General features: G+C 38.7%; 1 long non-coding RNA gene across 10 annotated transcripts in view; it reads left to right on the top strand.

Moving 5' to 3' along the window:
• LOC107309733 (uncharacterized) overlaps positions 1 to 23,012 on the top strand; it is a 237,197-nt gene that overhangs the window by 51,403 nt on the left and 162,782 nt on the right. The window lies entirely within an intron of this gene.

Below are 23,012 nucleotides of genomic sequence, written 5' to 3'. Positions count from 1 at the left end.
TGAATTCATTTTAATAAATTACATATGCTAGAAAAAACTCTTCAAAAATAAGAGGTTCATGTTTTAAAAACTGCTTTGTCCATTTCCTTCTGTGTTTTAACCCCTTCTCATTCAGGTATAATTTGGAGCATGACTGATGAGATATTCAGTCATTCTAGCAACTTTTTGCACCTTCATTTCTCCCACATAAAGTGGTACTAGTAGCTTTCCTTTTCCTTCCTTGGAATACTTCCATATCTTTTCCTGCTGCCTACTTTTGTTTTGAAGACCTGGTCTTGACCTCCAGTATAGAAACTGCATTGCTTATTATCTGAGAATGCAGCAGGTGCTGTCCTGGCAGGTTTTGCTTAGTTGACATTTGAGTACTAATTTCACTGTTTTTCTAGAAGAGTCAGAATTCTGACAATGGTACTTGAGGGGCTTGCAGTGCTCAGGAAACTGTTATTGTCAGCTCTGTTTAACAAGACTGACCATGATTTTCTTAGTTCAGCTATATATCAGACTGGGTGATACTTCATGGCAGTAGGGGTTTCAGGTTATTTTAGTATTGGGGTGTTTGATTATGGGACCTCAGTTATCCCTTCCAATACTTCTAGAGAGAATAAATTAATGGTATGGCAAACAATGTATATAAGACTTAGTTAATGTTTTATGATATTCTGTTAGCAATACTAGGGAAGAAGTCGCAGTCCTAGTGACATGCAGTCTGTAGAAATCTGCATGTGCAAAAATAAAATAATTTGTGGATATCTTGTGTAAGATCAGTGAAAATATTTTTAGTTTCAATACTTTTATTTGAAGGTCTTGTTTTGTTTGCTCTGTGCTTTTCATGTACAATGAAAGAAGTTTGCCTTTTTGAGTTCTGTTTGCATCATTATGCCCCGAGGAAGCCAGCTGATGCTCTTACTGGTATATTTCTCATTGTTACTCTTCTAAAAAATGAAGTACATTAGGTAAACATGAGAAAAAATTCATTTGTGTAGTCACATCAACTGGCAGGAGCATCAACACAGCAAAATTTCAACAAACCTCTCACCTACAAGACTTGTCCTGTCACAGCTTATAAATGAAGTGTGCTGGGAAAACTGGTCTCAAATTCACATTTGAATCTTTTTTGTCTGTGTTTTGCAAGCAAAGTACACAATCTTACAGCTCCAGCTGAGAAGCTATTTTAATCTTGTTTATTTTTTTGTGATGAGGGGAGATGCCACATTGTGATAGAGCCATACAGTCAGAATGATTGTACTTGAACTTACTATTAAAAACCTGAGCTGTTAAAATAAGACTGTGATTGTATCTATATAACTATAACCCAAATAATTAAGAAAAAGTTGAGAACACAGTGCTACCTTTCATTGACTTCTAACCTTTACTGGCCCTTGGGCAACTGGGTAAAGCAAGTGCCACAGTGAGTAATACCATATTAATGTGTAGCTTCGGTTTTAACTTTATTTTCTGTGGCCCAAAATAATGGAAGGTTTTCATGCAAGATGTAAACTATCAAGCATGGGCTGCTTGTCATGGTGGATGATTGTGAAGCAGCTGTACAGCTGCTGCTATGCCAGCTTTCCACTTAACTCAGACATGCACTGAAGAACTACTTATGGCAAGGGCTTTGGTCCCTTCTTTCAGGTTAATTTCTATAGTTTTACATTTACCCATTCCTGGATTAGAAGCCATAAGCAGTTTGAGAGTGGAAGCTACATTGTCTCCTTCCCAGGGAGTGTCCTGACCCTATAAACCAAATCATTGCATCACGTGCATTTAATCTGGTTTGCTATTCTGTAAAATGTCACAGTATCAAAAAGTGCCTTTCTGGTATGTGTGTTTGGGCCTGCTGCCCCTTGGGAAGAGGAGAGGTGTGGGTTGGGGCTCATGCAACATCTGTGAACTGTAGACGGGCCATACTATGCGCCTAGCACTTCTCCCTGGAGGGCAGATTTTTCATCCCCCCCCCCCCCCCCGTTTTTTTTTCTTCTTTAAGTTGTTGCTGTGTTTTCTCTGAAACTCCACGTTTGGCTCAGCATGTGGTGAACAGTCTTACAGTTTGCAGCTGACATGGAGTTTCCATTTTCGCCCTCCCTACTCCCAAGTATGTGCTTCTTACCTTTGGCTGACACTCACCAGACCTGCTTTCAGCTGCATTAACTGGTTGAATTTGCAGAAAAGCAAGCCAGGAGAAATAGCTTGGTATTTCTCTTACTGCTTTAGTGGGTCAACGTTTTGTGGACAGCTGGCAGCAGGGAACTGAGGAGAAGCAGGAAAACAAGGCTGAGGGTTACAGAGAGGGAAAGAGGCCTTTCTCCCCCTCTGAAGAAGGGCAAAATATGTCTGATCCCAGTTTGAGCACTGTTCAAGTTGCACAAGTAATTCTGGAGTTCTCTGAAGGATTCCTTGAATGCCTTGCCTTAAGAGACTTGTGCAAAGTGTTTAAGGAAAACTTGTGGTGGAAAAGAATGTGAGTTTAGGCCCTTCAAAGTTCCAGAGGTGAATAACCAGCAACTGAACTACTTTTCCCTTTGAAATCCCTTCTTTGAAGGGAGAATCAGTTCAGCACTGCAGATACTGCTCAGACACAATGTCTGTTGGTAGCAGGATGGTGGAGAAATGAGGAAGTATGTCTGGGAAGGTTGTGAATACACAAGTGGTTGGGTCTGGAAGCTGAGTGGTATCACGCTTACTTTCACATACAGACATAGTCTATGCCAATAACTGACTGTTCTGAGGCTACAGTAACTGGAGTTTTTATTTTCTATTTTTTTTTTTTTTTTTTTTCCCCAAGGCAGCTCTTAACTTCTGGGCTAGCAGAAATGGGCAACTTTCTTTATTTTTCTTTTTCCTTTTTTCTTCCCATGGCTGTCTACTGCCACCCTTCCTCATGAATTTTCATGATGCAATCAGTGCCTGTGTTTGGCTTGCCCTTACGCAGAAGGGTATCTCTGAGACTTGGAATTCAGATAAAGGGAAGAAAGTAGTAGGTGCAGTTTAGCCAAATGACTTTTCCTTCACCCTGTTGAGGAAAAGCTGACAAATCTTGCAACCTTCAGGTTTCCTTGCAATAAAGACCTGGTTGCTTGGAATATTTTTTTCCCTCAGTTAAGCAGCTCTGGCACACTGTTAGTAATGCTGCTTGTCATGGTGTCAGACTTAAGAGGTGCAGCAGAAACCATAGCATGAACTAGAATAGTTGTAAACATCAAAGGGCTTTATCTATAGTGATCCATGTTGAATGTGGCTTTGCTCTAAAACAGCAGTTCAAGTGCTTTATGTGAATTTTGACACTGTCAGTCTCAGCTGAGAAAATGTATTGTCTTTAAACAACATAATTTTTGTAGAGCATAAAATAGGATAAGAATAAATAAGTAAATAAGGGAGGAAACAAACAAAATAATGTGGTGAAATATGCAACCAAGGAAAAAAGCCTGTTAGAAGAAGAGATAGGAGGGAAAAACGAGAACAGACTGACTCCATAAATGCATGGCTACTCTGATTCTACATGCTTCATCTTTTTCTCCTCCCACTACAGTGTGCCTGCTGTCTTTGAATGTTAACCTTCTGCCTGAGCTGTGTGTCATTGCTGCTGGAGTCTTGTTCCTTCCCTTGCTCCCTGCATGTGCCTCTGCTGAGCAAAGGGCTGGCAGCTTAGGGAAGTGCAGGGTGATCAAAGCTTTGCAGTGCTGTGTCAGCACACAGCAGATTAACAATTTTAGTAAAATTCTCTCTTGCTCCCTCCAAATTGACTGGATTTATGGGAAATCTGTGCACGCTGATGTATTTATTCCCCGGTGTTTCTGGCTGTGCTTCTGACAGGTGCTGAGAGAAGATTTACAGAAACAGCAAATATTTGCAGAATGGTGGAAATATCTGAGGATTATATAGACATGACTGTTTTTTATCATCTCTATTTTAGTTCTAGCTTGATAACTTAAATGCATAGACTTGAGTCTGTAGAATTTTTTTAATCTACTTCCCTGTTGAATTTTATGCTTGTTTTATGACTAAATGTTACTATTGGTAGACAAGTGCAGGTCTAATATATGCACTGTTGTCTATTTTTTAGTTATGATGAAATAAACAAGGGAGAGAGCAGAACAAGACTACAGATGGATTCTGGTCACCGCAGCAGAAAAACTTGGGTTGTACTTGGATAACTTGAGCAGTGGAAAAAAACTGTAAAAGAAAAATATCTTCATTAGTTATTCAGTCTATATTTCTGTATTTTTCTGCAAAAAATTCATTATAAAAAATACTGTTTCGTAGAGAGACTGCATGTGACTAGCATTTAGAAAAGGTACAAGGAGGCAGTACAAAAAGAAAACACTTAGATAAATCATTCTGGATATCCAGATCAATAATTGTAGAAGGAAATGGCAATAAAAGAGAACCATTACCTTTCCCTCAAGTTTCCAGTGAAATGTATAGAAAGCAAAGTCTATTTTGCAATCCATTTGGGAGGTTAACAAGTATGTGCTCTGATGCACCAAGCCTGAGTGAGAGGTGTTGTATAGAAAAGTCTGCTCTAAGCCACCCCTGTGGCTGTGCTTGTCTTCTAGCTTTACCACTAATCTCAACTGTTTTCTGACCTTAAAAAGTCCAAAATGGATAAAACCAATGTCTTGCAACATCCTGGTGGTCACTAGAGATCAAAGGCAGAGCTGAAATTCATTTGGTTATGATACAGGCTGACTCATAGGAAATTGGGCAGAGAAATGGCAAGTTTCTCTCTATTCTTTCTTACTAGTATGAGAGTTTTCTATATGAAGGTGTGCTGGAACACTGTGATGTGAAGCTGTGCTGTGCCTTAATAGCATAGTAGCAGTTGCTTTTTATTTTCCAGTCCTTCCCTACTGTGAGACTGAGTTAGTTTTGCTTCTCCATAAGACTTGGAGCAGTGATCAGCTCCTGCCATTTGGTAATGCACTAATGCAGTCGGTCTAGAGGAATCATGATTTCTATGGGAAGTGATGCTACTGCAAAATGTTGTGCATAGACGTTATTTCCACTTTTGTATATGCATAGAAGCACAGGCATGCATTAAAGAAATGAGATGTACTTCTGTTTTGAATTGAGATACTGCATGTTTCTTATTTTATTGGTTTTTAAATTGCACCTGCAGATTCCTTTTTTACCCTTGAAAAGTTTAAGTACCATGTATAGAGAATCACAGAATTGTATGGATTGGAAGTGACCTTTAGAGATATGCAAGTTTATCTCTTTATTTTGGGACCTGTTGGCCTGACTGTATCAGAACTAGTGAAACTACTATGGTTTTGTTAGAAAAAGAACATTCCATGCTAACTTCTACTGGTTAGCGGTTGGACTTGGTCTGTGTTGTGTCAAGTTTTTGGATAAGGATTACAAGAATGGTTCTGTTAGCAACAAGGATCTGTTCCTTTCCTAAATTTCATTAGTGATAGGACTAGAGGGAATGGTTTCAAGCTGCGGCAGGGGAGATTCAGACTGGACATTAGAAAATATTACTTCTCAGAAAGGGTGGTCAGGCCCTGGAATGGGCTGCCCAGGGAGGTGGTGGAGTCACTGACCCTGGGGGTGTGCAAGGAACAACTGGATGTTGTGTTGAGGGACATGGTGTAGTGGGAGCTATTGGTAATAGGTGAATGGTTGGACTGGATGATCTTTTAGGTCTTTTCCAACCATGGTGATTCTGTGATTCTGTAAATATTCAATAACTGAATAAAAAATTGTACAAAATTGTTTCAAATTCATTTTTTTTTTCAGTAATTCTGACTTCCTGATTTTCCTGATTTGTGTTTTATTAACAGCACTAAAAGCATTTTATTAAAAAAGCCCTCCCACCTGCAAACTAATCACATAATTGTTGTTTATAGTCTTACATGCCTTTAAAAATTTATATAAATACTGCATGGTAAAGCAGTTTTTTTTTCTGTGGAACATATTTATGTGTATGGGGATGGGTAGGTGGGGTTGAAATAAGTATTCTGCTGAATCTGTACTTTTCTAACAAAGCTGTTCATTTTTGGTTATTAGTAGTAAGGTGTGGAGATGAAACTTATGGGTGCCACAACTGTAATCAGAGAGGACTGAATAAGAAGCTACTGCTCCAAAGTGGCTACTAGTGAAGTTTTGTTCGTCCTGTTTTATAGCACTCTGTCAGAAGTTATGTCTTATGTTTACTGAAAACCTCCCTCAAATAACTTTCCCTGGACCCCATGCTTGGCAGGAAGTGTCAGGATACAGCAGGTTCTTCTGCTTGGAGGAGTACCAGAGCCCTTCATGAGAGTCAGAAATACACTGAGAGTCACCATGCTGAGCCTGTGATCTGCTGAGGCTTTCAGATTGACTACTTTGGCCCAAATTGCTTGTGTGATCCTTAGAATAGCTTGGCAGTAGCTGTCTCTGGCCCTTTCTCTCCAATTCTGAAGTCTGCATCATTTGCATTGTTTTAGCCTGATTCGATGCTTAGCACTGTGTAGAACATTTTGGCCTGGAATAAGAGTCTCACTTTGTTTTTTGTTTGCCTATGCTTTCTATTTATCTAATGGGAGCAGAATACACCTAAAGCAGCATCTCCAGCTGAAGTAGCAAGCTGTCTTGCATATCGGAGCAGATCAGCTGCTAGCATCAAATTCCAGAAGCCACTTAATTTTTTTATTTTTTTATTAATTTAAAGTTTCTACACTTCTTACTCTGAGACACTGTCATCTTTGCTAATCCTTTCTCTCTTTGTAGCACCCGGACTTCCTCTTAATTTGCTTCTAAAAGTGTTTATTCATGCAAGCAAGTCTGCAGTCTTTCCTAACTCATTTTTTTTCCTCCTCTCACTTGGAATGGAAAGGTTGAGTAACATCTGTATTTTTCACTTGAGTTATTTCTGTGTCGAGTGTGTTTTGAATGTGACCTCACTGATTTCCTTGGCTTTGCAAAATTTGCTGTTCCAAGAACCTGAAGCTCCTTCTTTTGTCACCGATTCATTGCATTAAATTATGACATATGTAGTGATCTTGAACAGTGAGCTTTTCTATTGAGGTAAGCTCATGGTTAGAGTGGACTTAGCTCTTTTTTTTATTGTTGCACATGAGAATAACCCCAATGATGATACAAAAACATCTCAGTTAAATTGTTTGCTTTTCCAACTTGTGTAGCTACTCACTTTGTAGAAGTACTGAAATCCTGAGTCTTAATGACAGTTTGCTGAACTAAGAGACTACATTTTCACCTAGACCTCTGTATGCCTGATGCAGGTGGATTTGACGAGCTCCCCAAACTGATTCTGTCAGACCTTTGCATCCAGATTTGGTAGCTTGAGGACAAGGGAATGTTCTTCATGTTTCTAGTCTGGATAGTTCTGGAGAAAGCAGATGGATTAAATGGTACCACAGATTTAAGGTGTGCTGTGGAAACTTTTTTTGTGCTTTCCCAGTGTGTACCTTCTCCATCTTTCTCCTATGGACAGTGTTTGTTTGTACCTGAAAAGAGAAATAAATCCATTATTATTTGGAAAAAGCCAATACCCCATATTCATTTCATCTCAATGATTTTAGCTTAATAATATGCTGCCAGACACCACTGGAAACTGGATGCATGTGATTTAGTTAATAAAATGGTAACCATTAAGTATGCCAGCTTTTTTCCAGTGTCCATTTATGGTATTGCTATTCACACACTCAGATGTCCATGCACACATTTCCCTGATGAAGAGGCTTGTCCTGTGCCAAGTCTGTCAGCTTATCTAAATGCAGGGAACAATAGAAGAGAAGAAAAATGTGAAGTTAGTAAAGAAGAACTATGCTGTTAAGTACACAGAACTGTAAATGTGAAGAGTTTGAAGGTGGTTTAGAAATCTGGTGTAGAACAAACATGCATCAGAAATGTCTGTGGATTTTCTTTCCTTTTTCCACTGAAGAAAACACTTGTTTGGAAAACGTCCTCATTGCTCTTTGCATTCGGTTTCTTGCAGCTACTGACAGAAATCCACATTCTCCCAGTTAATGTTAAATAGAATCAGTTCAGGGAGCTGATTCCCTGTCCTTAAGATGATCAGGACCATATGCAGGCTGCAAGTGGGCCTGTGTGGGCAGGCCATGTTGCTTGGTGGCAGGAGCAGGCCAGGTTGGACCTTATCCTGTGGAGGGATGCTGTGTCACTCTCCCTGGCCTGTCTGCTAATGGAGAATATCAATTAAAGGCTATAGAACCGGCCCCTGGCCCAGTCGCATGGTGTTTAAATTAAATATTTACTGTGTGGTTTTCGTTAGGGCCATTCTGTGGGAGGTTTATTAGATGTCAGTTTTCAGAAACAAGCCCTAGTTGGAAAGGATGTTTTTGCTTAAAGCTGTGTGCTTTTGCTGACTACGGTCTATAACTCCATTATCAATGTCTTTTCCTAATGACCCAGCATGAAGATTCCCAAACCATGATCACATAGATCATTTCAGGACCATGGGGAGATGACATGTTGGGAGAGCTCTGTTAGGCCTCATTCCAGGGGTAAAATCATGCAAGAGCAAGCTGAAAACACACTAAACGTTTTACTTCCACCCACTTTCCTCCAAATAAGCAAGAAATGCCTGTGTGAGACTCCTGCTTCTTGTTTGTGAGTGGAAGGGAGGATTCCCCAGGACACCAAGTCCACTAAGAAGTGGTCCCTGGTAGCTTTCAGAAGGTGTCATATCCATTTCTGTGCATCTGCTTTTTTTCCTTAAAAAAATTAGTGTCGGATTACTACTTACTCCTGTCTCCCCTGAATTGTTATTGATAGCTAGCTGAATTATGGTGCAGAAATCAGCATTCTGGCAATCAAAATACATGGAATGTTGCATGTATTCTCTCTGAATCCTTCATGAGGATACGGAAAACATATGGATTTACTTTATGAAGAAGTTTATGTCTTTGTGTGATTTTTTTTTCTTTCAATATCATAGTGATAAGTACGTAAGAAGTTCCAGACAATTGCTATTTCAAGAAGCTATGTTGGAAAAACAATGCATCATAATTTTCTTCCTTTCTTTGTTATTTTTTTTATCTTATTGATGAGTTCTTATGAGTTTTTCTTATTTCTGTGTTAGTCTCTAAGACTGGAGAGTGCTTTCCTGCAAATGGAAAATTCTTTTTTCTATGACTTGGGAAAAAGACTATTCCAAATTGTGAGAATATTTATTTTTATCGTATTGACGAGGATGTTGGGCTGAAACAAATGCTTTTTTTAAAGGCAGCAACTGGGCCCTACCTCCAGATTTGTAGTATTTTCAGTCTTCATCTGCTTGCAAGAAGCTGGAAACATGCCTATATGGGTTGCTTATTTAAGAGGTTGATGTACTTTCTATTGAGAATGCAGAACTGGATTTCACAGAAAGGAAGGTATTAATGTTTTCAGAAAATAGTTTTAATAGATTCAGCATCCACCAAGTGCCTTTGAAAAAGTGCTTTATTCTGAAAGTGATTTGGGCTTTCTGCAAATAAAATTTATCAAATGTTCAACCATAACCAGATTGTTTCTGTAAATGGCATTTTAGTTATTTTAGATATATTGGTTGATATATTTTAGATCCATTTGAAAGAAATATCCCAATAAAAGACAATTTTCACTAGGGACGATGAGTTTTCCATTCCATTAACTGGAAGGTGAAGGAATGCCTTCAAAAAGCCAAAACCTTCCAGAGAGACTTCCTTATTCATGGTGCATGGACCATGGTACCAGAAATACTAAGTCATGCCCTGAAACGGCAATTGAACACCTGGTGGGAAGGCAGGGCCAATCCAGGGGATCTCAGGTGCAAGCAGTGCACCTGAGTGTAAGGGGGTGGAGCCAGGATTGACAGCAGTAGTGTTTGAGTACCCTGTGTGTTGTCTCTTTTCAGTGATGTAATATGTATATATATATTGCAGTGGTGTGTGTTGTGAAAACATTGTAATTCCCTTTCTGGAGAAAAGAAGTATTGTGAAATAGTTTAAGATGTGTTTATTCTTAGTAAGGCTTATATATATTTAATTTTTCTAATATATATATATTTAATTCTGTTGTTAAGTATGTGATTGAGTTCTGTCAAGTTTATTTGCATTGCTGGGTGATGATAGTCTAGGATACAAATGTCTTACCGGTTTGCTTATTAACTGCTGCAAATACAACTGCACCAGTGAAGAATTATTCCTTCAGATTTTGTATAGAGCTTGGCATAAATGTGTGGCCCTGAATTTGTTCCAGAGACACGTATTTTTTTTCTTGACAGTAAGACTTGGAAAGTCTGGATACTGGTGTTATTGGCCACTTGAATCAAGATATTTCAATATGCTTTTCACAAGCAATTTCCTATCACTGTCTTGTTTAACAGCCACAAGCTTCTTACCTGATATGTCATTGTTGTTTTCACATTTAAGAGAAATAGCATAGGACTGCAATTATGAATCAAATATTCACTGCCCTGATTTGCAAAACATGCTCTTGGACTATATCATTCATTTTTGCACAGCTATTTCACATGATTTTCTTTCAGTTCTGACATGACCTGTTTTATGTAGGTTGCTCCAAAAGTCATGTCTTCTACTTATTTCTGTGGAAACTACAGCAGATGAAAAGGGCACAATAACACTATTTGAAAGAGCAAATTATCAGCTGCTAAATGCTTTTTGTTTTCAAAGTAGTTGCCACCATTAGCTTTGCTCACAGCCACTGGTTGTCTTCAGCGTTCAGCAAGCATCAATGAATGTCAATGGGTACCATTTTTTTCAGCAAGGAGGAATTCAATTCCACACCTTTGCTTCCTTCACACTTCCACATCATGTGCCATTTGTCACACAGCAACAAAATGTAATGGGATATTGGCAGGAAGGTTCAGCCTCTACTGACATACCACCAGCTTCTGCCCCTGATATGATGGGCCAAGATAACACCTCTTGTTTCATTACTTTCAGAGCAGCCCACATATGTACTCAGATCATAATGTTTTACTGCAGAAATAGTACATTTGACAGCCTGTTTTTCCTCCACTGTTTAGGAGCTTTGGTTTACTGTCCCTTAAGAGGGGTAAAGATAAGCTTTGCAGCTTTCATATGAGAATAAATAAAAGACAAAGCTGGCAATATAATATTGCTGTGCATCCATATGTCTTGATGAGAATTTCTCCCTGTTTCTTTTATGAGTACTTATTCACATGAACGTTACTTCAGAATCTCTGCATCCACAGTTAGTTATCATATTAAACTGTTATTACAATATATTGTAATTTTCTAAGTGTACTTTTAAAAATGATATTGATGTTCAAAAATAACTATAAGAAAATGACATGCAGTAAATCCTAAGATACCTAAAAGTTATGGGTTGTTTCATAATAAAAAGCGTGAAAAAGGAAATCTTATTTCTTAATATATTTTAATATAGTGTTTGTGTGCATGTGAAGGGTTCCTTTGGTGTATCTCAAGGGAATGTCCTTTTAAAATAGGTGTCCAAATTAGGGTACTGGCACTACTGTTTGGCTGAGAGATTTGTCACTTTTAGAGTTTTCATCTAACCACTGAGAAAGATTTTCTACTCTTTCAGTTTCACTACGCTAAACAGTGAATATTGCACATTCTTCAACGCTGATTGATGAAGATTTTAATGTATTGTAATGTGTTTCATTTTATTAGAAAAAAATATTATGTAATTATTACATTTGGACTGCAACTTTTATTTTCCCCTTGCTAGTACTGTTCATTGGTGGCCTTCAGATGGGGAATCGTGTTAGATTCTTGCTGGGTGGCCAAAAAGAAGATTGCAAGAGTTGCAAAGATTTGTTTGTTTTGGGTGAATGCATCAAAGGCTCCTTGTACAATGATGAAGTCAAAAAGTGGGAAAGCAGAAGGAGAAAAAAAAAACCTCAGTCTGTTTTATATAAAGAAAAAATAGCATTTTGGAACCACCATGTGTAGCCATGGATTTCACTCTGCAGTATGTTTTTAGTGTTAACACTCCTTTCCTTCAGTGAAGCTTGTTTGTTTTTTAACATGTACATGTTACTAATGTAAAATGCAGGGATGCATTCATAAGTCAAATCATAAATTGTGTGCTAATACTCACTAACTTTACATGTATCATTTGATGTGCTGGATGATAGGATGTATTCTGGTCCTACAGGTGCCCATTAGTGAAACCTTCCTGCTTGCGAAGTGGGACAAAGTATGAGTTAGGATTTAAAACACTACAGAAATGACCTTATCAGTTCCTTCCAGTAAAGAAGATAGCTTGCTAATATGGCTTGTCCTGACTGATGCCTATGTAAAGGGCATGTAACATTGTTGTTTCTCACCTGTGTTAGTCATTTTAATAGATTATGTTAAGACATGGCTTTTAACCATTTTATAATACAAGGTTATAGAAATCAGCTGGAGCTAAGGTCTTCATATAAACTAGTGCTGCTCTGAAAGTAATGTTTTATTATGTTGGTCCATGATGTCAGAGGTGGATGTTAGTAGTATGGCAGTAGAAGTAACAGAACGTTGGCTGGATGGTTCAACATTCTGTTGCTGTGTGACAGATGGTTGCAAAGGGACAGTCTGACAAAATGGTGGTTTCCATAGAGGAAAGGATGAAGCAAAATTGTGAAATTGAATGCCGCAGTGTATGTGTGGGAAAATGACACCCACTGACACCCACTGGCACTTGCAGAACTTTGATGGAGACCAAACAGTATATGTGAACACAGTGAGGTGGTGGTGATTTAAGTGTGGCATGCAAACTCTTGTTCATCACCAGCAAAAATGTGTAGCTAGTGGTGGTGACTATCTTGAAAAATCGGTGTTTAGTAGCTGAAAATTTGCTCTTACATGCAGTGTTATTGAGATCTTTGTATATGTTGTAGTTCTCATGGACATAAAATAGAGGCATTACTTTTGGAGTGACCTAGTGTTAGAGTACTAGCACTTAAGGAATTGTGTATTTATATGTACAGGGTAAGGATCCAAATAGGGTAAAAATGACTGATTGTTCCATTCAATCATCTTATTTCATGTAGAAAGGAAGGAAATATTTGCTGTTAGTAGTAACATGCAGTAACTTTTGTAGCTGTGTGTGCATTTAGTGTTATTAGCTGTGTCTCTTGAAATATCCTGTTGTCTTAGTCAAGAAAACTCTTATCTTTGTTCTTCATAGCTGTATTTGAGATATTCTTTTCTCTTAAGAGACTTCCAGTTAATAAAGTTGCTCACAGGAAGTGAATCATACTGCAGGATGGACACAGGCAACACATACATGTGCAATGAGATGCTGTGGCGTAGCTGAAAATTTTTTTAAGTCACTGAGGATCAGAAATCCCACAGAGTGAGTCAGGAAGAGTCGTTTTATGTTCGCTAATGGATTGAACTTTCCATCACCTTTGTGGTGAAGGAGTTTTTTGTGTAAAAGGGGAACTGAAGTCACAGGACATCCAAACATAGTTTGTTGTTGGGAGTGGATATGTTCATCCCCCAAAAGGGCAAGTTCTAGCTCCAGTTATTGTGTATGGAAAGTAGGATTTGCGGGAAAAAGCAGGATATTGTTCTATGCTGGTGTTTGGCTGGCAGGTAAGAACTTGTTCAGGCTATACCTGGTCACCCAAATGACAGGAGCTGAGAGATCTAGGAAACTTCATTTTAAAGCACGACTTCTATCACACTGCTACTGATTTAGTGCAGCTGAAACTGAGGAGTAGCAGCAGGCACTGCAGTGTTAACAGTCAGTCAGAACCTAGGCTGGTTAGCTGAATATTAAACAGCAATACATGGGAAAATTTAAGCAAGCGTAGTTTTCTTGGCAGTGGTTATCCTTGTTTTCCATTTCAGGAGGATCTATGGCTCTGTGAAATATAACTGGAGGTTGTCTTTGTATGTTCTGCTCCAGTCAGCTTCCCAAGACCTCTTATGCTCAGCCTTGACTCTAAAATCAGCTCCAAAAATTCTGCAGATTACTAAAAATAGATATTACAGTCTTTGATTGGAAGATTAATGGTATGAAAGTAAACTACAGCCATGTTTTGGAATTGCTTGCCTTAATCCTACATAAAAATCTTCAAGCAAATATAAATTTTTTCTATTTACCTTGTGCTTCTATTGGAGTGTTTGTTCTGGGAACTGATTTCTATTGGGCTGTAGTGACAGAAAATGAAACCTGTTTTTCACTTTGGGATGTGAAGATCAATGCAGTTTTGGAGAACAAACCCAAACCTGAAAATTTTTATCGGCTTTGTCAGTCTATAGGTGTGCCATTTATTGAACAAATATTGTTGTCACAATACATTCAAAGATGAGAAGCTTTACAAGTGGAGCTGTGATGGCTGTTAACTAACAAAGCTCAGTTTTGTTTCTTGAATGTCAAGTGTTCACCTGGCCTGTCTCCCTGCTGATTATTTATGCTTAGTCTTTCTTACACTGCTGTAAAGTACCAAGGGGCTCTTAACTCACTGTAACTGTTATTGTAAAATCTATGGTAATATAGAATGTTGTTCTCCAGATCTTTACAGAAACAATTTATTTTTAATGGATTAGAATAATTTTCCTTTTCCTCCATTGCTAGCAGCTAAAGTACGCATGTTTTTGGTGTTAAGGTGACTAAAACAAGTTTTGTCAGTTTAGGATGGGTTCTATTTCATATTTTTGAAATATTTACAAAACCTGTTAGAGAAGGTGCTTAAAGATGAGTGACTGTATACTCCTTAAAATAAGAAGTATTACTGTTTGACACCTTACTTTTCATTCCTTACAGTATGCTTTAGGAGCTTTAAGATTGTGTTCTCATTCCTACTTGTTTTGCCATGTTTTCTCCTGTATCAGTCTATTCCTTTAAAAGCAATCAAAAAAGAAACAAACTACCATAAATAAATAAGTAAATCCAGTGCTGTCACGGACATAAGGATTTATTCACAAAACTTCACTTGAGTGATCTTGTCCTCAGCTCGTTCATAGATGGTTCCTATTGGCTTTGTTCAGACACAGCTGTATGTTCCCAGGGCATACCAGGACTGGCTGCTGCCTTCATGCCCTCACTGTTTTTTACTCTATCACACGTTGTCTTATACTGCAATAGACACAGTCAAATCCTGCCTGACCCAGAGCTGGCCCAAGCCTGCCTACTTCTGTAGATAACTGCCTCTGGTGTGTGGTGCAGGTGGGTGCACAGCTTTGACAGCCTAATGGTGGTGGGAACCTGCTGGCAAAAGGGAAGCCTCTGGCTTTTAGGAACTCAGTAAGAAAAGAAAAGAAAATGTGGGAGATGCCTGTCATTTTAAGTGACTGTATTTTTATTCTTTAATTGGAGAGTCCAGTAAGTATTCAGTGTGTACCTTAGGTATTGGTATTTATTTCTGTTCTGTGTCATCACAGACATCTAATATGCAAATAACATTACTGATTGAAAACTAAAATTGAGTTAAGTGTAGAACAGGAGCCATCTGGTAGTTTGGTCAGAAAAGTTAGATAATTAGCTGTTCCTGTCAAGGGACTGATTAAAATAGGCCATCTTCATAATAGCGACTAGCTTGTAGGGACTTCCTGAAAGCCACATGGGATAATGATAATAAAAAGAACAAAATTAGAAAAGGGAAGAAACAAGTTGGTGCAATCATAGCTCATGATGGCTTTTCTATTTCTTTTTCTCTAAGTGAATTAAGCAAGCTTTTAATTTGAAGGCTGTTTTTAATTTAGGTACTTCGGAAAGAAGCATAGAGTGAATTTTCTGGTTCTGGCAATGTGGTGCAAATAGGTCATCTAGGCTGCTCCTAGGCATCCACTGTTCTTTCTGTATCAAGCTCCAGCTTCATTGCTTGAACTCACTTAACCTGGGAGCACTGTGGGCATAGCTGACCTGCAGAGACCACTTTAAGTTGTATGACCTGGTGGGTCCTGCCCAGGGAATTTGTCCCTTTGGGGGACTGGCAGTGTTAAGCAAGACTAAATGAGGAAAAACAATCAAAACATCAGTACTACACCATTCTTTCTAAGGTGCTGATAGCTCTATGCATAGAAGTATTTAATAGAATTTGCATGAAAACATTTTTTAGGAAGAGTCTGTGCAACAGATAGTATGTCAAAGAACTGAAATGTGCAGCAAGATGAGGATCTGTAAGGCAGATCCAACCTCATCCCAGAACAGCAGCAAAGGACTCCGTGCTCCCTTTGGCCTCTCCTCCTAGATCTTGTCCTTCTCATCCAGCAGCTGGCAGCAGGGAAACCTCCATAGACTGAAAAGTGCTTGGCGCTGCGTAAGATTTCCTTAGTGCAATGCCAGAGTGATAATTTCAATCAGCTTGACCTGGATCTTCTTTTAAGTTGGGTCTCTTTGGAAACACAATGTTAAGGGCATCTATGCTAAATGGACTAGTAAAAATAAATGGATAGTGGAGTGGCAAAGTGAGTGAACGTTCCATCATTGGTGTGATTTAATTAAATGTATTTTCACTTGAGATGGATAAAAATCCCGGACCTAAGGGAGATTTGCTGTTGTTTTGGTGGTAAGAGTTCCAGTGTGGATGCAAAATTTTGCTGCAAATTTGTTTTTTGTGAATGCAGGTAAGTTGAATACTGAAATTAGAACATGGGTAAGAATAAAATATGCTCTGGCTTTTCTGTGCCGAGATTCTCCTCACAATAGAATATGCTTCTGAATTATTTTCATTGAATGAAGCTTTTATGTCCATTTATTCCTTGATTAGGAAGGCAATGATTTGAAAAATTTAAGATATTGAGGTCTCAAATGTCAGAGATGCCCAGCTTTTAGGAAAGCTAAGTAAGCAGTTCACTGCAATATGCCCAAAATAAATTGCTGTGAATGTGGATGTACAAATAATTCCAGATCAGTTTAATGGGTCAAGCTTTCATATTATTAAAATGGTGATGAATGTATGCACTTGTTATCAAGTTAAAGTCACCAAATATGTTCTGTGCAAAACAGCGGTGATGCATTTATTGAACATTTAGCAAAGGAGTGTTGTAAGAAGTGCTGAACCTGAACTATATTCTATAAATTTTCTTTTTTAATATCAAGAATATTATTTTCCTGAAGTTCATCCAAAGTGGAAGATCCAGATTTTAGCTTCCGTGTGTTACCATTCTGTCCGCTCACAGGTTGTTTTGATGCCCTTCTGCACTCCCTGTCCTGATGGCCACAAGTGGGTGAATTATGTGCATACAACCTGACTTTCCACTGTCCTTTGCATCTCTTCTATTGTTTACTTACAGTAAAGAAAATGGTCTGAGAAGCTGACAAGCAAATTTAAGCAAGTGCCAGCATTTCAATTGGTAATGTAACTTTAGATTAATATTGCAAATGAGCAAGTATCTGACAAAGGTATGAGATAATAAAAGGTCAGGCAGAAAGGATGGAGCTGAGCACTTCTAAATCTGGCTGCTCTCTTCATAGCAGATCACTGGGGTTGAATTTAATCTGGCATTAAAATTCAGTTTCTTCTTTTTCTTTTTTAAGAACTGACCTATGCTATATGGTATGATAGGAAAAAATAATCTGAAGTGATACATTGTATTTCTTTAATGTCAGATATCCTGGATATCAGTTTTTTATGAGATGTCTGATTATTTGTCCTGTTTTCATCATGCTCTTTGTTTAAGATGGTCAAATTTAGATTTGCTTTTAGATAAGCCCTTGGCCTTTCAGTTGCTTTTGCCTTGCAAAGTCATTTATTCCTCCAAGCCAGATTCTGCAGCTCCAGCTGTGAATGTAGATGAATGTTCTTGCAGGGTCAGTACTGTAGCACCGAACCTAAATAAAAAGATTAGCAGGAGTTCACTTAGAGTAAAAAACTCCTAATTTCACTATAATAAGTACAAAAGACCATGGAAGGGGTGGAGGGAGCATAAAGCTTTACTATTAAAATTGCTAACAAATGGTTATTCAGCTCTACATGCCTCTGCCTTTCTGCTTCTGTTGCACTTCTCAAATGGTAATGAAGGATGGGATTGAACTAGTTCATGGGAGCACTTTAATTCCTTGCCTACAAGTTTTTGCTTTTTAACTAAATGCTATGTTAGTTTCTTTCAGTGGTAACAAGGTTGCTTATGAAAGAAAATGAGTGATTCCTGTCGTTTCATCATTTCACACCATCTTTAGCCTTTAGCCTTTATGCAGATAGCTGTGGTTGGACTGATCCTAACAGTTGCAAATGTTGAGCTTGCGTCTCATTGCTCCAGAAGTGTGTGTTATTTCCTGCAGCCAATATAATCTGGTTTTAAACTCCTGGCAAAAGCAGAAAATGTTCATGGTGATTCTTCATCTGTGTACATGGACCTCATGTTTTCTTCTCCAAATTGTATGCAGGTTTCTCTGAAAATGTCTTATTTCCATTGAAAGTGCATCAGATAGAAAGAGCTCAGTAACCTATTTGATAGAGCAAACTCTCAGTTATGAACAGCCTGTGTGCTGTGCTTGTGGAAATCTGCATCAGCAGAGGAGTCTCACTGTTGCTATTTCTACTGCTGAGACACACTACCCATTGCCTCACTATGCTTAGATTCACTGTTTGGTCTCCAGCAGCATTCAGAAAACATCAGTGAGTGTCAATGGGTGCAGTTTTTTCCACAAAGGGTGTCATAGTTTTATGATTTTTGGCTGCTGGTATTCCACATCATAACATCATGTAGTGCACTGGGAGTTAAAGTGTTAATGCTCCAGTTCTGGCTACCTGTCTGGAAGAGAAGAACTACATTCCCCAGGGGGGTTTGTGGTCAGAGAGGAGATAGAACTCCTGGTAAGGGCACCTGATCAGGCTTTTCTCTTTGTTGCTCTTTTCCTTCATCTCTCTTGGCTGCTGCCCGTCCCAACTGTGCTCATCACTTCAGCATTATTGTAAGACCTGCATCTTTCAGATACTCTCTCATTATATTTGATTTATTAGCTTCAATTCTAATTATATTGTAGTACAGTGTGTTATCTTGCATTCCAATTCCATATTTAGTAAATTAGTTTGTTTCTCCTCAGATTGTTGCTGCTGTTTTCTAATTATTTTGGGGTCCCCTGTTTCCCTTTTCAGAAGGTGTGGATTTTGTGAAATCCCTCTGCACAACTAGTCACAGAATTGGGTCAAACCAGCCCATAAACTGTTGACATGGAGGAATTCAGTTCCAAAATTCTGCTTCATGTGCACTTCTATGTCAGACACCATTTTGTCAGACTGCCCCTCACGTGCAGTCTGTTGCATGGCAGCTAAATATAATAAGTTACTGATGGAGAGGTTCAACCTCTACTTCCATACCACCACCATCTTCCTCTTATATCATAAATAATAAAAAAGGAGGCATTACTTTCAGAGCAGCTGCTGTGTACCTCTTTTCAGGTCTGCTGGAAATCAGAGGGGCACCTGGGAGCTTCCTCATTCATAAGTTCTTGTTTGTTGGCTGTTGAGGGATGCCTTATGCTTTTTTGACTTTCCTGGCACTTTGGAGCAGCCAGCTTCAAACAGCCATATTGTCTAAATATTCAAAGCAATACTTGCATCCAATTCCTCAGGAAGGTAAACAAGTAATTACATTTGACTAATGTGACTGCACTGCTTAAGAAATGAGAAGAAAGTTCTCTAATTCTGGTAGCAAGATCTCAGCTTTGTCACTCACTCCATCTGGCTGCAGAGATGGCTCTGGTTTGCAGGCAGCTAACTCTACGGAGCCCTGGCTGCAGAATGCCATAATGCCTGTCCAGGTTGCCTGCCAGGAGCTCTTTGCATTGTAACCAAGGAATGAAGTCTGGTGTGTGAACAGAATTTTTCATGGTACGGAGCGAAGGTGATGAGTGAGCACACACTTAGAACTAGAGAGCATTGTGGATTCTTTTTTATGCTTTTGTTTCTTACTTTTACTTAAAAGGTGCTGCCCTTTTGTGACCTGTTTGTGTCTGTATTTGCAAACAGATAACTTGAGAAATTATTCCTCTGTCTTGGTTTCATCAAAGCCTAATTCTTTTTCTCAGAGAATAGGGACAATACTGTGCTGTGCTTCAACAATGGTTTTCATTTGGGACCTAATGAGAATCATGCTAGACTTCAGATGTTCATCTGCTCCTTTTATTTCTCTCCTGTTGTTTTCTTGCTTGCACAAACAGAAATGTGGCTTCAATTTGTCCTCCTCATGATTATGTTGTGGACCACCTTCTGAAACTGCAGGGACCACCAACAGGCTGCAGAGATGGTTGAGGAGCCACAGTCTGCACAGGAATCCATATAACTTTTTGGCCTGTATTACACCCTTGCTCCAGCACCCGGCATCAAATGCTTCTGATGGTCTTTTGTTTAAAACAAATAATATCAATGTGGCTTTAATTAGCCACAAGTGGCAGTGATCTTTTAAAGGTAGATACTACTTGTATTTAGATAAAATAGTCATATTTCTTCTCAGCTTCATTTTAATCTTGGATGGTGTGATTTTTCTGGCTGTGCATTCAGGAAGGCAGTCTCTGCTTTAGTATTGTCTCGCTCCAATTTATAGGAGGGAGGCAAGGTTCTTTGATATGTGTATACCCAGTGTGAGATTAAGAAGCAACGGTTCAAACGTTGGTCCAACCAGTTTATTAAAGTCCTAGCCGTTTTTAGGGAGATGGCGAAGGGAAGGTAGGCGATAGGGAAAGAAGGAAATATAAGCAAGGAGTCTTTGCAAAGAGCAAAAGAGATAGTCACCACCGTGGGTCCAGCTAGGTACACAGTAGGTCCGTGGATCTCAGGAACTCGTCTGATCACCGCAGGGGATGGGAGACAGCCAGGGAGCTCCGCAGCAAGCCGGTCCCGGGGGTTCTTCCGACGAGGTTTTCCCCTCAGGGAATTCTCCATCAAAGGTGTCTTTGGGAGTTTGTCTCCAAAGTCCCCAGTTTAGCGAGAGCCTTTTATCCTCCATTTCTGTGGGGTTGTTTTTCTCCTTAGTTTGGTGTGACATACCTGGCCCAACAGATAAGCCAGAAGGGAGTGGTGCCTTTGTTGCCAGGCACAAGCATTATCACCTTTTGCAGTGGTCAGCTCCTCCAAGCCGCACACCTGAGAAAGACTGCCTGTCCTGCTTGCAATCATGAGCAGAGGTGCTGTGTCACGATGACACCCATCATTCACTCTCCTGGATAGCTAGCAGTTGCCAGTCAGAGTCTTATCATCAGAAAGGCCTCACGAAGCAAGCTTTGAGACAATAAAAGGAAAACAGTTCTGACCTTTACAAGTATGTGTCCCTTAGTGTCCTCAGTGAAAGAAGTCACTTCATGGAAATAACAGAGGCAACGTTGGAAGAGACACTAGCACATTTTGTGGAAACAATCTGCAGAATTCCTGAATGTTTTCGTTTCACTTTAGTCTGCTTAGGTTTCCAAAAACTTAGTATGTTGCAATGTTTAAATTTTAGACCAAAACCTTTCTAGGTAAACCTGTCAGTTCTTCACAGTCTTTTATAGTTGCACTGAGTACTTTGTGCTAACAGGATATAAAAGTGGACAGAGGATTTCAGTTTTCTTGGAAAAGCCACTTAATAGCATGAATGCACATCAATCCTATAAGCTGCGTTCTAACTAGAACTAACACTACAAGTTAAAACCTGTTAGGTTTTCTCTTAAGTCATTCACCAGCTGGAAAGGTGAATGGTCCTTTTTGTTTCACATGTCATCAGTCATGCAGGCTCAAGAGATTTTTGTTCTCTGTAAGCTACAGCTGGGTAACCACACACTGTCCTGTCTTTGCTCTGTCTTGTTTCTGGGCATTCTCACTGGAGGCTGAGCAGGTTGTGTAGAAGTAAATGAAGGTATGCATTAGCCAAGACAGGCTTTTGGTGCTACTGTTTTAGTGGAGGAATTTTTACTTGACTGTTCGTATTGAGAGGTAATGATTTGAATTTTTTTTAATTTTATTTTATTTTATTTTTTTTAAGCAGAGCAAATATGAGGAGTCAGTAATGAAATAAGAGTATTGCCAGACTTTGTCATTTTTATGACTGATTTCTAACTGTGTTAAAATAGCGGTGTGAATTTAGTAGTGTGAAGGGATGTGAGTTAGAAAAACGATTGCAAAACTATTTTTCCTTCTCAGACGACATTCTAATTTTTATGCAAGTATACATGTGCATTTGATTAGACAATATAAATCCTGTAGAAAATGGGATGGGGATAATCCATGTGGATTATCTGAACCTTGTTTCATAATATGTGAAATACAGTGAAAAAACATTGTAGCTATGCTTCAGGTGATAAATTGCTGGCCTTATTTACTGGAGTGGAAAGTGAGGGAATCCATGGGACATAGCTATTTAAATATCAAAGCAGAGAATGTGATTTCATGCGTTGTAGGTTGCTAAGAATTGGGTAGAACCTACTGAGAGTTTGCACCTTGCACCTTACTTTAAGGTAACTGAATATAGGGAAAATTTGTATGTGTAATAGAGATGCAATTTATTCAGAGTTTTGCTATTGCTTATAAAATGACACACGTAGGCATGCTTTTATGAGAAATTACTGTTCTCGTATTCTAGAAAATGTGTTTTGCCAATGAATTTCATGGTGATGTGCTATCAGTCCTGGAAATGCTATACATGTGCACTGCGTATTTACTCTTTTAATCAAGCAGATGTATACAACGTTAGTTTTGTGTATTTTTTTTCCAATTTTGTATTTCAAAGAGAAGACAGTGAGGATACTGCAACTTGGATTAGTTATACTGTGTTTTATCAAACTTCTGGTGTGACTTTAGAACAACAAGACAACTGGGAGCTATTCATAATAGGTGAACGGTTGGACTGGATGATCTTTTAGGTCTTTTCCAACCTTGGTGATTCTATGATTCTAAATGAAGAATGCTCTGCCTGGGATTTTAGATGTTTTATCTAAGATGTTTATCTGGATGTTTTAAAAAAATAGAGCTTTCCAACTCAAAACAAAAAAAAAAAAAAAAAAAAAAAGAATATTTGAAGAAAATCCATGTGTTTCACATCTGGCTTAAATCATTCTTTCTGTGAAATATGGCCATGATTTAGAAACATTATTTCTTCTCCAGTGAGAACTGAAAAACTTCTCTGTATACATTCTGAATTAATATCTGCATGTGAATATGTGGATGCAGC

Source organism: Coturnix japonica, chromosome 2 (assembly GCF_054131305.1).
Source record: "Coturnix japonica strain WE chromosome 2, WE-NBRP24, whole genome shotgun sequence".
In the NCBI taxonomy this organism is placed as follows: Eukaryota; Metazoa; Chordata; class Aves; order Galliformes; family Phasianidae; genus Coturnix; species Coturnix japonica.
This window is presented reverse-complemented; position numbering and strand designations above follow the sequence as displayed.